Source organism: Rutidosis leptorrhynchoides, chromosome 2 (genome assembly GCF_046630445.1).
Source record: "Rutidosis leptorrhynchoides isolate AG116_Rl617_1_P2 chromosome 2, CSIRO_AGI_Rlap_v1, whole genome shotgun sequence".
In the NCBI taxonomy this organism is placed as follows: Eukaryota; Viridiplantae; Streptophyta; class Magnoliopsida; order Asterales; family Asteraceae; genus Rutidosis; species Rutidosis leptorrhynchoides.
The window spans coordinates 335,159,370-335,176,203 of NC_092334.1; positions in this window are offsets into that span (position 1 = coordinate 335,159,370).

Here is a 16,834-nt window from a genome sequence, read left to right on the forward strand (position 1 = left end):
CCCATCCAAAGTACTGGAGGCTTTAGTACTTCGAAATTTATATCATATCCGAAGGGTGTCCCGGAATGATGGGGATATTCTTATATATGCATCTTGTTAATGTCGGTTACCAGGTGTTCACCATATGAATGATTTTTATCTCTATGTATGGGATGTGTATTGAAATATGAAATCTTGTGGTCTATTATTATGATTTGATATATATAGGTTAAACCTATAACTCACCAACATTTTTGTTGACGTTTTAAGCATGTTTATTCTCAGGTGATTATTAAGAGCTTCCACTGTCGCATACTTAAATAAGGACGAGATTTGGAGTCCATGCTTGTATGATATTGTGTAAAAACTGCATTCAAGAAACTTATTTTGTTGTAACATATTTGTATTGTAAACCATTATGTAATGGTCGTGTGTAAACAGGATATTTTAGATTATCATTATTTGATAATCTACGTAAAGCTTTTTTAAAACCTTTATCTATGAAATAAAGGTTATGGTTTGTTTTAAAAATGAATGCAGTCTTTGAAAAACGTCTCATATAGAGGTCAAAACCTCGCAACGAAATCAATTAATATGGAACGTTTTTAGTCAATAAGAACGGGACATTTCAGTTGGTATCCGAGCGTTGGTCTTAGAGAACCAGAATTTTGCATTAGTGTGTCTTATTGAGTTTGTTAGGATGCATTAGTGAGTCTGGACTTCGACCGTGTTTACTTGAAAAATGATTGCTTAACAAATTTTGTTGGAAACTATATATTTTTAACATGTGAAAATTATGTGATATATTAATCTCTTAACGCGTTTGATATTATGTGATAGATGTCTACCTCTAGAACAAGTCCCATTGACTCACCTAATAATAATGAAGAGTCAAATGTAAATTGGAATGATTTGTGGACTGATTCACAAGTTCCCGAGAGGAACCGGAAGAAGAGTCGGAACCGGAAGAAGAATCGGAACCGGAAGAAGAATCGGAACCGGATGAAGAAATAGAACCGGTGGGGGAAATAATAAAACGGTTAAGTAAAAGAAAATCCTCAACCAACCGACCAAGGTTAATTATGGTCAATGGTGTTTCCGCCAAGGAAGCAAAATATTGGGAGGATTACCAATTCTCCGATGAATCGGATTCCGACGAGAATTCTGATGATGTTATAGAAATTACCCCAACTGAATTTAAAAAGGCAAAAGAAAATAATAAGGGAAAGGGCATAAAAATAGAGAAATCTAATTCCAACCCCGACGAACTTTATATGTATCGTCAACCCCTGAAGTCCTTAAGTTGTAACAATGACCCGGGAACCTCTAAACCACCAGGTTTTTCTAAACCAATGTGGATCACGACGGCTCGTATTAGGGGAACATCATATATCCCTAGAAACTTGGCAAAACGAACCAAAACCGAAGAAGAAGAAACGAGCGAGTCGGAATAAGATAGTTGTATTCGTGTGGTGTAATATATGTAATATAGTGTTCGTATGCTTTATGATATATGTAAAAATTGCTTGTATTAATAAGTATTTTTTTTTATGAATCTAACTCTTGTCTATTTTACAGTTTAAAAACACAAAATGGATAGACAACCCAATATTTTAAGAGACCTACCCGGAGACATGATTGATGAAATCTTGTCTAGAGTCGGCCAGAATTCCTCGGCACAACTATTTAAGGCGAGATCAGTTTGTAAGACATTCGAAGAACGTTCCAAGAATGTCTTGGTTTATAAGAGACTTTCGTTTGAAAGATGGGGGATATCACATTGGGAAACCCATAAGTTACGATGTGTTTACTTTGACGCATATATTGCGGGGAACCCAAATGCTATTTTACGCAACGGGTTAAGAAATTATTTTGACTCAATATATCCGAATATTGGACTTCGTGATTTAGAAAAAGCGGCTAACATGCAACATAAAGAAGCATGTTATGCTTACGGATTAGTAACGTTCGCTTCTCACCAAAGTGAGAACAAGAACATCGGGCTACAACTATTAAACAAAACGTTTCCACAAGTGACGGAGTCGGTAATTGGGGTAAGAAATGAGGTTTTTAGATTATTACGGGACTGTTGGACATTACGTAACCCTCGTCCCTTTGACGACGCTACAACACGCTGTCTTATCAACGGCCATAACGGTTATGTTGCACAAGACCAAGGATGGGAAGTAGTCCTAGTAAAACCAGAATGCATGACTTGTTTCTGGACGTATGAATTACGTGTCTTTATTGCCTTTGCTGAATGACTTGTGTACTAGCTAGAATTATCTTCACAACTATCTTGTATCAAAGTTATTGTGTGCTATATTTCATGCTTTATGTAAAATAAGCGGTATTGTAAGTTTGTAAAATATTGTATAAAAGTTTGAACGCGAAATATTATTATAATCAGTTTTTCATATAGAATTGTAGTAGTTGAATTGTATATTAGCTACTAAGTATGAACTTAACGGGTAGGTACTACCCGAATTTAAACTTATAAAACGCTAATATGAAGAAAAAGCTTTTATAAATGAGTTCATATTATGCTACGAAATACTATTAACTACTCTTAATATTCTGTATGATTAACTTGTTCCATTTAACTATTTTGAAGGAAATGGCACCGACTACTCGACACACCGTGAATATGAATGAAGAGGAATTCCGTACTTTTCTAGTTTCAAACATAGCCGTAGTACAGGCTGCGCTACATACCAACAATAACCTTGGATCTAGCAGTACAGGAAATCGTGTAGGATGCACCTACAAAGAATTCACTGCCTGCAAACCTTTGGAATTTGATGGAACCGAAGGACCGATCGGATTGAAACGGTGGACCGAGAAGGTCGAATCGGTGTTTGCCATAAGTAAGTGTACTGAAGAGGACAAAGTAAAGTACGCTACGCATACCTTCACAGGTTCTGCGTTAACATGGTGGAATACCTATCTAGAGCAAGTGGGACAAGACGATGCGTACGCACTACCGTGGTCAGCATTCAAGCACTTGATGAACGAGAAGTACCGTCCCAGAACCGAGGTCAATAAGCTCAAGACAGAACTTAGAGGGTTACGAACCCAAGGATTTGATATTACCACGTACGAAAGACGATTCACAGAATTGTGCCTATTGTGTCCGGGAGCATTCGAAGATGAGGAAGAGAAGATCGACGCGTTTGTGAAAGGATTACCGGAAAGAATCCAAGAAGATATAAGTTCACACGAGCCCGCCTCCATACAACAGGCATGTAGAATGGCTCACAAACTCGTGAACCAAATTGAAGAAAGAATTAAAGAACAGACTGCTGAAGAGGCCAATGTGAAGCAAGTCAAAAGAAAGTGGGAGGAAAACGGTGATAAGAATCACCAATACAACAGCAACAGCAATTACAACAATAATCGCAACAATTATCCCAACAATCGCAACATCAATCGGAACTACAACAAACGGCCCAACAACAACAACAACAACAACAGCAACTACAACAATCATCCCAACAACAATAATAACCGCAACAACAATAACAATCAGAAGCAGCTATGCCAAAGGTGTGAAAAGAATCACTCGGGGTTCTGCACCAAATTCTGCAACAAGTGTAAAAGAAATGGTCATAGCGCAGCGAAGTGTGAGGTCTACGGACCAGGGGTTAATAGAACGAAAGGAACAAATGGTGTCGGAACGAGTAATGGCGGAGCAAGTAGTGTCGGAGCAAGTTATGCCAATGTAGTTTGTTATAAATGTGGAAAACCGGGCCACATTATTAGAAATTGCCCGAACCATGAGAACACGAATGGACAAGGCCGTGGAAGAGTTTTCAATATTAATGCGGTAGAGGCACAGGAAGACCCGGAGCTTGTTACGGGTACGTTTCTTATTGACAATAAATCTGCTTACGTTTTATTTGATTCGGGTGCGGATAGAAGCTATATGAGTAGAGATTTTTGTGCTAAATTAAGTTGTCAATTGACGCCTTTGGATAGTAAATTTTTACTCGAATTAGCAAATGGTAAATTAATTTCAGCAGATAATATTTGTCGGAATCGAGAAATTAAACTGGTTAGCGAAACATTTAAGATTGATTTGATACCAGTAGAGTTAGGGAGTTTTGATGTGATAATCGGTATGGACTGGTTGAAAGAAGTGAAAGCGGAGATCGTTTGTTACAAAAATGCAATTCGCATTATACGAGAAAAAGGAAAACCCTTAATGGTGTACGGAGAAAAGGGCAACACGAAGCTACATCTTATTAGTAATTTGAAAGCACAAAAACTAATAAGAAAAGGTTGCTATGCTGTTCTAGCACACGTCGAGAAAGTACAAACTGAAGAAAAGAGCATCAATGATGTTCCCGTCGCAAAAGAATTTCCTGATGTATTTCCGAAAGAATTACCGGGATTACCCCCACATCGATCCGTTGAATTTCAAATAGATCTTGTACCAGGAGCTGCACCAATAGCTCGTGCTCCTTACAGACTCGCACCCAGCGAGATGAAAGAACTACAAAGCCAATTACAAGAACTTTTAGAGCGTGGTTTCATTCGACCAAGCACATCACCGTGGGGAGCTCCTGTTTTGTTTGTCAAGAAGAAAGATGGTACATTCAGGTTGTGTATCGACTACCGAGAGTTGAACAAACTTACCATCAAGAACCGCTACCCACTACCGAGAATCGATGACTTATTTGATCAACTACAAGGCTCGTCTGTTTATTCAAAGATTGACTTACGTTCCGGGTATCATCAAATGCGGGTGAAAGAAGATGATATTCCAAAGACTGCTTTCAGAACACGTTACGGTCATTACGAGTTTATGGTCATGCCGTTTGGTTTAACTAATGCACCAGCTGTGTTCATGGACCTTATGAACCGAGTGTGTGGACCATACCTTGACAAGTTTGTCATTGTTTTCATTGATGACATACTTATTTACTCAAAGAATGACCAAGAACACGGTGAACATTTGAGAAAGGTGTTAGAAGTATTGAGGAAGGAAGAATTGTACGCTAAGTTTTCAAAGTGTGCATTTTGGTTGGAAGAAGTTCAATTCCTCGGTCACATAGTGAACAAAGAAGGTATTAAGGTGGATCCGGCAAAGATAGAAACTGTTGAAAAGTGGGAAACCCTGAAAACTCCGAAACACATACGCCAGTTTTTAGGACTAGCTGGTTACTACAGAAGGTTCATCCAAGACTTTTCCAGAATAGAAAAACCCTTGACTGCATTAACGCATAAAGGGAAGAAATTTGAATGGAATGATGAACAAGAGAAAGCGTTTCAGTTATTGAAGAAAAAGCTAACTACGGCACCTATATTGTCATTGCCTGAAGGGAATGATGATTTTGTGATTTATTGTGATGCATCAAAGCAAGGTCTCGGTTGTGTATTAATGCAACGAACGAAGGTGATTGCTTATGCGTCTAGACAATTAAAGATTCACGAACAAAATTATACGACGCATGATTTGGAATTAGGCGCGGTTGTTTTTGCATTAAAGACTTGGAGGCACTACTTATATGGGGTCAAAAGTATTATATATACCGACCACAAAAGTCTTCAACACATATTTAATCAGAAACAACTGAATATGAGGCAGCGTAGGTGGATTGAATTATTGAATGATTACGACTTTGAGATTCGTTACCACCCGGGGAAGGCAAATGTGGTAGCCGATGCCTTGAGCAGGAAGGACAGAGAACCCATTCGAGTAAAATCTATGAATATAATGATTCATAATAACCTTACTACTCAAATAAAGGAGGCGCAACAAGGAGTTTTAAAAGAGGGAAATTTAAAGGATGAAATACCCAAAGGATCGGAGAAGCATCTTAATATTCGGGAAGACGGAACCCGGTATAGGGCTGAAAGGATTTGGGTACCAAAATTTGGAGATATGAGAGAAATGGTACTTAGAGAAGCTCATAAAACCAGATACTCAATACATCCTGGAACGGGGAAGATGTACAAGGATCTCAAGAAACATTTTTGGTGGCCGGGTATGAAAGCCGATGTTGCTAAATACGTAGGAGAATGTTTGACGTGTTCTAAGGTCAAAGCTGAGCATCAGAAACCATCAGGTCTACTTCAACAACCCGAAATCCCGGAATGGAAATGGGAAAACATTACCATGGATTTCATCACTAAATTGCCAAGGACTGCAAGTGGTTTTGATACTATTTGGGTAATAGTTGATCGTCTCACCAAATCAGCACACTTCCTGCCAATAAGAGAAGATGACAAGATGGAGAAGTTAGCACGACTGTATTTGAAGGAAGTCGTCTCCAGATATGGAATACCAATCTCTATTATCTCTGATAGGGATGGCAGATTTATTTCAAGATTCTGGCAGACATTACAGCAAGCATTAGGAACTCGTCTAGACATGAGTACTGCCTATCATCCACAAACTGATGGGCAGAGCGAAAGGACGATACAAACGCTTGAAGACATGCTACGAGCATGTGTTATTGATTTCGGAAACAGTTGGGATCGACATCTACCGTTAGCAGAATTTTCCTACAACAACAGCTACCATTCAAGCATTGAGATGGCGCCGTTTGAAGCACTTTATGGTAGAAAGTGCAGGTCTCCGATTTGTTGGAGTGAAGTGGGGGATAGACAGATTACGGGTCCGGAGATTATACAAGAAACTACCGAGAAGATCATCCAAATTCAACAACGGTTGAAAACCGCCCAAAGTCGACAAAAGAGCTACGCTGACATTAAAAGAAAAGATATAGAATTTGAAATTGGAGAGATGGTCATGCTTAAAGTTGCACCTTGGAAAGGCGTTGTTCGATTTGGTAAACGAGGGAAATTAAATCCAAGGTATATTGGACCATTCAAGATTATTGATCGTGTCGGACCAGTAGCTTACTGACTTGAGTTACCTAAACAACTCGCGGCTGTACATAACACTTTCCACGTCTCGAATTTGAAGAAATGTTTTGCTAAAGAAGATCTCACTATTCCGTTAGATGAAATCCAAATCAACGAAAAACTTCAATTCATCGAAGAACCCGTCGAAATAATGGATCGTGAGGTTAAAAGACTTAAGCAAAACAAGATACCAATTGTTAAGGTTCGATGGAATGCTTGTAGAGGACCCGAGTTCACCTGGGAGCGTGAAGATCAGATGAAGAAGAAATACCCGCATCTATTTCCAGAAGATTCGTCAACACCTTCAACAGCTTAAAATTTCGGGACGAAATTTATTTAACGGGTAGGTACTGTAGTGACCCGAACTTTTCCATGTTTATATATATTAATTGAGATTGATATTTACATGATTAAATGTTTCCAACATGTTAAGCAATCAAACTTGTTAAGACTTGATTAATTGAAATATGTTTCATATAGACAATTGACCACCCAAGTTGACCGGTGATTCACGAACGTAAAACTTGTAAAAACTATACGATGACATATATATGGTTATATATATAGCTAACATGTTTTTATTATAAGTATGTATCTCATTAGGTATTTTAACAAGTATGTTTTTAGGTATTTAAAAGTTATAGGTTTAAACTTCAATACACATCCCATACATAGAGATAAAAATCATTCATATGGTGAACACCTGGTAACCGACATTAACAAGATGCATATATTAGAATATCCCCATCATTCCGGGACACCCTTCGGATATGATATAAATTTCGAAGTACTAAAGCATCCGGTACTTTGGATGGGGTTTGTTAGGCCCAATAGATCTATCTTTAGGATTCGCGTCAATTAGGGTGTCTGTTCCCTAATTCTTAGATTACCAGACTTAATAAAAAGGGGCATATTCGATTTCGATAATTCAACCATAGAATGTAGTTTCACGTACTTGTGTCTATTTTGTAAATCATTTATAAAACCTGCATGTATTCTCATCCCAAAAATATTAGATTTTAAAAGTGGGACTATAACTCACTTTCACAGATTTTTACTTCGTCGGGAAGTAAGACTTGGCCACTGGTTGATTCACGAACCTATAACAATATATACATATATATCAAAGTATGTTCAAAATATATTTACAACACTTTTAATATATTTTGATGTTTTAAGTTTATTAAGTCAGCTGTCCTCGTTAGTAACCTACAACTAGTTGTCCACGGTTAGATGTACAGAAATAAATCGATAAATATTATCTTGAATCAATCCACGACCCAGTGTATACGTATCTCAGTATTGATCACAACTCAAACTATATATATTTTGGAATTAACCTCAACCCTGTATAGCTAACTCCAACATTCACATATAGAGTGTATATGGTTGTTCCGAAATATATATAGATGTGTCGACATGATAGGTCGAAACATTGTATACGTGTCTATGGTATCTCAAGATTACATAATATACAATACAAGTTGATTAAGTTATGGTTGGAATAGATTTGTTACCAATTTTCACGTAGCTAAAATGAGAAAAATTATCCAATCTTGTTTTACCCATAACTTCTTCATTTTAAATCCGTTTTGAGTGAATCAAATTGCTATGGTTTCATATTGAACTCTATTTTATGAATCTAAACAGAAAAAGTATAGGTTTATAGTCGGAAAAATAAGTTACAAGTCGTTTTTGTAAAGGTAGTCATTTCAGTCGAAAGAACGACGTCTAGATGACCATTTTAGAAAACATACTTCCACTTTGAGTTTAACCATAATTTTTGGATATAGTTTCATGTTCATAATAAAAATCATTTTCTCAGAATAATAACTTTTAAATCAAAGTTTATCATAGTTTTTAATTAACTAACCCAAAACAGCCCGCGGTGTTACTACGACGGCGTAAATCCGGTTTTACGGTGTTTTTCGTGTCTCCAGGTTTTAAATCATTAAGTTAGCATATCATATAGATATATAACATGTGTTTAGTTGATTTTAAAAGTCAAGTTATAAGGATTAACTTTTGTTTGCGAACAAGTTTAGAATTAACTAAACTATGTTCTAGTGATTACAAGTTTAAACCTTCGAATAAGATAGCTTTATATGTATGAATCGAATGATGTTATGAACATCATTACTACCTTAAGTTCCTTGTATAAACCTACTGGAAAAGATAAAAATGGATCTAGCTTCAACGGATCCTTGGATGGCTCGAAGTTCTTGAAGCAGAATCATGACACGAAAACAAGTTCAAGTAAGATCATCACTTGAAATAAGATTGTTATAGTTATAGAAATTGAACCAAAGTTTGAATATGATTATTACCTTGTATTAGAATGATAACCTACTGTAAGAAACAAAGATTTCTTGAGGTTGGATGATCACCTTACAAGATTGGAAGTGAGCTAGCAAACTTGAAAGTATTCTTGATTTTATGTAACTAGAACTTGTAGAATATATGAAGAACACTTAGAACTTGAAGATAGAACTTGAGAGAGATTAATTAGATGAAGAAAATTGTAGAATGAAAGTGTTTGTAGGTGTTTTTGGTCGTTGGTGGATGGATTAGATATAAAGGATGTGTAATTTTGTTTTCATGTAAATAAGTCATGAATAATTACTCATATTTTTGTAATTTTATGAGATATTTCATGCTAGTTGCCAAATGATGGTTCCCACATGTGTTAGGTGACTCACATGGGCTGCTAAGAGCTGATCATTGGAGTGTATATACCAATAGTACATACATCTAAAAGCTGTGTATTGTACGAGTACGAATACGGGTGCATACGAGTAGAATTGTTGATGAAACTGAACGAGGATGTAATTGTAAGCATTTTTGTTAAGTAGAAGTATTTTGATAAGTGTATTGAAGTCTTTCAAAAGTGTATAAATACATATTAAAACACCACATGTATATACATTTTAACTGAGTCGTTAAGTCATCGTTAGTCGTTACATGTAAGTGTTGTTTTGAAACCTTTAGGTTAACGATCTTGTTAAATGTTGTTAACCCAATGTTTATAATATCAAATGAGATTTTAAATTATTATATTATCATAATATTATCATGTATGAATATCTCTTAATATGATATATATATACATTAAATGTCTTTACAACGATAATCGTTACATATATGTCTCGTTTAAAAATCATTAAGTTAGTAGTCTTGTTTTTACATATGTAGTTCATTGTTAATATACTTAATGATATGTTTACTTATCATAGTATCATGTTAACTATATATATATCCATATATATGTCATCATATAGTTTTTACAAGTTTTAACGTTCGTGAATCACCGGTCAACTTGGGTGGTCAATTGTCTATATGAAACATATTTCAATTAATCAAGTCTTAACAAGTTTGATTGCTTAACATGTTGGAAACATTTAATCATGTAAATATCAATCTCAATTAATATATATAAACATGGAAAAGTTCGGGTCACTACAGATAATCCCCGGGATCATGCTCATGGTATCAGGTTGGGATGTCGAGTCTTAATCCTATGTTGTGTAATTGGATCGAAATTGTTATTTTGATTAAGTAATGGGTTGCAGTTCAAGTGGTTGTATATTTGGTGTATCGTTTCAACACTTTGTTAAGTTGTTTTAAATGTTAAACATGTATGGACATGTTGGGTTATATTTGAATACCTTGACGTTTTGGAAATGGGTCAATACTTAACTTAAAAGTGCAGGTCCGTTTTGTGTCTTACTGCGCGTCGCGTAGGTCCTGGCGCGCCACGCAATATAACTAAGTCTGGCATCGGTTTTTGAATTAAGCTTCGGCATTGAAAACCCCTTGTGGTGCACGCCGCGCAACCATTTGGCGCGCCGCGCTAATGTACTTTAACTGGGACTGTTTTAAAAAAAAAATCTTGTCGTTTTTCGGTAAATGGGTTTGGGTCGTTTCATGAATGGTCCATTGAACCACTTTAAGACCCTGTATATATTTCGGTTAAGAAGCCATTTGCATACTTACAAACTTGTTGACATTCTTATATAAATAAGAGACCAAATTGATGTGTATATATGATAAAGAGATTTACATTGGTGACTAGGTTGGCGAAACAACACAAGTATTGTTTAGTAATCTACATCAAAGTCGGTGTTTGCATATAGTTTATACGAGTATTGTTTAGTAATCTATGATTTTAGGCTAATAATCGAACATCAACATGATGCACAGTACCTGTTTGATAAATGTTCAAATTTAAATGAGTTTATAATGTGGTACATATATTCTTTGATTATTTACTTTGTAGATGAAATGAACCATATGTGCAATGGAAATCTTACATCATGTGATATACATAGTGGAATGAGTTTGCATTTGCATTTGTAAATTTTAGAGCAGGTTCATTGAAAATCTTGCAGTAGGAAGTGATTAACGTTAGTTAGGACTCAGATCCGAGTTGATCCATTAACTTCCGGAGCTGAAAGTGCGAATCTCATCAAGACCGTTTGAATAATTTATGAGTTCTTTTTGTTCTCTCTATATGGGGAATGCAACTAATTAAAATGGGTTAGGATTGAGTTGACCCATTAGCTTCCCGAGTTGGAGTGCGATTCTCGTGAAGACGGTTTGAATAGTATCTGGGGTTGTATGGTTTCTCCATTTTCAGTCCTTACAAATGTTGTTAGTTGAAGGCATGTCATTTAAAAGTTTTGTGCTATCACCTTTCTCTTTACTTCTGCTTATTTAGTTAGTTCAGAGTTGTTAGATTGAGTGGTTAGATTATTAATACTTTATTCAATTCAATGGTATGTTCATAATATCAAAAATCAATTCATTAAAATTCTGTTTTCTCTCTCAATTTCTTAGAGATTTGACTTGTCTCGAATTAAAGTCGTATCACTCATATATTTGCATCAAAATTATTAGTATTGAACACTACCGCATAGATTATGAGCCCGTCCGTTGAAATCATTCTAATTTGAATTGACAAATAATTGATGATACACCAAACATGAGCCCCTAAAAATTGTTTTAAAATCGATCGTTATGAATAATATTTTATGCACATCTCTAATTGTATATGTTTGTTAGTACAAACTAATTACATTATGTCAAAACCTCAAACGTAGCAGAGCATGCATACATTTAAATATCTATAAAGATTATCAAATAACTATTATAACTTCAATTGACAAACATGATCTCGTGCGTTTATATAATATACTTCAATATAATTTTTTAAATTTATGCACAAACAATAAATTAATTTTATTTTATATAAATGCATTCATAAAAAATATTATAACGTTAATAAAGAATATCCATTTGATAATTTTTATTATAATAAATAATATTGTAAATAATTTTTAATATATATGCTATATATATATATATATATATATATATATATATATATATATATATATAATATTATCAATACTTATATTAAATTAATGTATCGGTTTAATATAAACTTAAGGTTATTATGATATTATTTATTTTATTATAAAACTAATTTAAATCTCATTATAATAATATTTATCGTATAATAAGAATACTTCAAATAGTATCTAAAAAAATTTCATAATAATAATATCAGTCTCAAAACCAATTTCATAATAATAATAATATAATATTACTATTAATATAATAATTATAACATCTAACGTTGTAAATATATATACTATATAGTAATATAATATTATATTTTAGATAATGAATTTTGTATATTAATTTGTTAAATTTTATAATTCAACTAATAGATGAAAATAACTGATAGAATGACACGTGGCAGGAATTAAGGTTGCGTTGACACGTGACAGGAATAAAAGATGAGGTGACACATAGAATTATTGCTTTATATAATGTATAGATAGATAGATATATATATAGATATTAGATATTATATTTAACAAAAAATAATGTCAAATATGAAGTATATACGTTTCCAATTATACATGTTTATTTTTTATTTTTTATTTTCTTCAAATGTGATTTTCCTCCTTTATAGTTGGGTGAAAATAAAATTTTACTGGCTATTTCCCTCCTTTATTTCAAATTTCAATAAAGAGTTTTAATATTCCCTCTAAATATTTTCGTTTTCCCTAAAACCTTTTACTAGTTTCGTGCCCCAACCCTCTTTCTCTCGGTAACCATTCACAACACTACTCAAACTCAGATATCTCGGTAACCTCCTCTACATGTTTATCATTTATGCACCCGAGACAACCAACAGTGCAACCGAGCGTACAACGAAAGCAGACTCCAGCCAAATATCATTTGCTATTATTATGTCGTATTTTTTTTTTATATTTGTAGAAATAGAAACCCGGTGTTTGTAGATTTTAAGATGTTAAATTGTCTAGGAATTTTCAGAAGATTAATTTCTGGGTAACTTATTAGACCTCATGATTTGGTTTTTTACACTCATATATGCTCTTGGACAATTTTCAGATTCTATATATGCCATTGTTAAACTTTATAGGATATTACACCCATATATATATTATTGCAATTTTTGTATTTGGTTTTTACACTCATATATTAGTATTACTCTGACCTCAAATGCTTTTAGAATATGAAGGGTTTAGGAGTTGCTTATATGAAAAAGGTAACTTTTTGTTTTTGTTAATCTTTTTCAGGTCTAAAACGGTATCACTGTAAATTGCAGTTGAATGCATATAGTAATCTTTCATAGAATACATATGTTTTGACCACTATTCATTCGGTTATAGTTACTAGACCACCATTTTTTAAGTATAATGATTAGTACGGTTTTTAAATTCTGAAGTCGACGTAAAACACAGATTTCAAACACAGATTTCGTGATTGAGATCACTCTGGTTTGATTTTCTATTAAATAAGTTTATATTTAGCTAAAATAAACTATGCATTTTGAATAAATGTTACTTGGATATGACACTAATAAACAATGTATCAACTGACTCTGGTCCACAGGTAGGTTCAGGTGACGATCGTTCTCATGATGCAAACTCTTTCGAAAGAAAGGATTCTTCAAATAACATATACTAAATGTGGCAAGCAGTAAGGATTCTCTTATGTTGCTCATTTGGGAATTTAAAATTTGTATTGCTTCAAGGATTAAGATTTACTAAATGTATCATTAAGAAATATGCATTGATCTTCTTAAGACTTTGATAATGAACAACATTTTCATGTTTTTAAAACAACAACAATTATTATACATATGATTGTCAAGTTGTTAAGTAAAGAGAAAAAAACCAGAAAGTTGTTTAGCATAGTCTGAACCCACATTTTAGCATTATAAAATTTTAAAGCTATTCCTTAATTTAGAAATATAAGAAGTGTATGATACAAGCAATTTGCGAGTGCGGAAACTTCGGTATATTGCTTAGTTGGAGAGGAGTGTACATGCTTTACATGCAGAAGGTTGTGAGGTTCGCCTGAACTGGAATTTTCGAACCAGCAAAGGTTTATTCTGGGAATGGAGAACAAGGCACTGAAACAATGCATGGATTATTTGGCTTAAGAGCAACTGATCAAGCATTGTAAGTTAATTTATGCATTGTCCAATAGTTTGTTTGTTCTTCAATATTTGTAATACTTATACCCAAGGTTGCAAAATTGGCTATTCAGGGATTAATCGGCCGGGACTTTGAAAGGATTAATCGGCAATTCGGAGATTAATCGGGGATTAATCGGATTGTACTGTATACATAATACATTTAAATATTAAATTTTAAAATTTATATGTGTAAATATAGAAAAAAAATCATAAATATAAAAACAAACTTTAACGTAACTGTCTAAAATTGTTCATTTTGCCTCAAAACTACAAAGTTCTAGTTTAATTCATGTTAAAATGTTAACCATTTATGACTTTGACCGATTTTGATTACCAAATTCGATTTTAACCCATCAATTAACGTTGACCGTTTAATTAAACGGATTTTTGGAAATAGGAACGGATTTCTCTTAAAAATGATTAATCGGAGATTAATCGGCGAGTAATCGGGTTTTTTACAACACTGCTTATACCTTAAAGGTGGCAAAATGGGTCTGTGCAGTGCAGACCAGTTGGGTAATCGTCATAGCGGGTAACTATATTGTTTGGACCCAAACTAGTCATTGTCTGCATGTCCAGCTCGGTGGTTTGTGGGATCTCTAATCGAAATGAAAAATACGCTGATTCTGAATATGTAATTTTTATACCGTTTGTGAGATATTTAGATTTAGAGGGAAAAAAAATTGAGTCGAAGTGCTTCAAGGCCACATTCGGTCAACATTCTGATTCGACCAAACGTGCCAGGCACGACGAATGATGGTTCGATCCATTTTTCTGATCTTGCTGTATATTCAAGAATCTAACAATATGACCAAATGGTTTTTAAGACTAATACAAGAATCAACGTCTTATGAGTTTACCACTGCCAAGAATCATATATTATAACTTTAGGTCGGCTAAATCATAGCCAGCAGTGAAGCAACCCGTTCAAAGCTACTATGAATCAATTTATTTATCCAACAACCGTTTTTCTTATAATATTTGGAACATATCTCAACCACCCTACGAATAGTTAGGAAACGGGAATTCTCCGATTTGTCCTCTTGTTTCTTCTCACGCACATATTAAGTATTATGAACTCTGTATCTTGTACATTTCTTTATTTCTACTTGATAGTTCTTTCATTTGTTTAGATAAGAAATTGGCAGCGTGCATTGTCAAAGTAAATCTTGCAGCATGTGTAAATTATTGAGGTTCTTAATAACAACTCTTATAAATTGTATTCATGAACACTCTTATAGTAATTTGAAACAAGCATGATTGTAATTGGGTTACTTTGAAAATTTTGCCGTTTATTTTGTAAGGAGTATACGAGTGTAAGTGAGTTTACTTGATTATAAGGTTTTAGTGTCAGCTTGCCTACTATGCACCTTATTATAGGTAACAGTTTAATACTTTTTATACATGTATGGACAATTTGGATTATAGATTGCCTCTAACAAGGCAAGAACTTACTAATTATACAACTAAACAAGGTTTAGTAAACTTAATTTTGGGTCATTACAGCAAGTTGCAAATGATTTAGCATAATGCAGATTTGGCTTCAATAACTCCATATGCAGATTTGAGTTGTTAACTATTGATCTACGCAAGCTTAATAAACTTATTTCCTTTTGAACATGTAATTATAATTTGAAACTTCTAGTAACTTAGCTTGAACCTTTTATGCTTGTTGGGTTAGTATTAATATGTTTACCATTTATTTATGTTTACAATTGTAATTAGAATTAACAATAGGAAAAATGGAAACCTTGAAATATATTTTGTATTTCTGAAGATTACACACAGCTATACAAGGAGTTAGCACATATATATATATAGATACATGAGGCTATCCTAGAAGCATCTTGTATTAACCAAGTATTTAATGCATACAACTACCAACTACTTTCTAACACTCCCCCTCAAGCTGGAGCATAGATATTGATCATGCCCAGCTTGTCGAAAAACTGACGGATGCATCTTCCAGGTAAAGCTTTCGTGAAAATGTCGGCCAACTGTTCATTACTTTTGACATAGGGTATACTGATAATCCCTTCTTCTAACTTTTCCCGAGTGAAATGACAGTCAACTTCTATATGTTTGGTTCTTTCGTGAAAGACAGGATTGCTTGCAATATGAATAGCTGCCTTGTTATCACACCACAAGTTCATCGGTTCAGACTTAGCAAAACCAATCTCGCCAAGTAGGTTACGAACCCATATAAGTTCACAAGTAGTCTGTGCCATGGCTCGATACTCAGATTCCGCACTTGAACGAGATACCACATTTTGTTTCTTACTTTTCCAAGATACAAGATTTTCTCCAACAAAGACACAATAACCTGTTGTAGACCGTTTAGTTGTGGGATCACCATTATAATCAGCATCAGAAAAACCCTCTATGGTGTGATGACCATGATTCTGGTATAAGATACTACGACCCGGTGTGCCTTTTAAGTATTTTAAAATATGAGTGACGGCATCC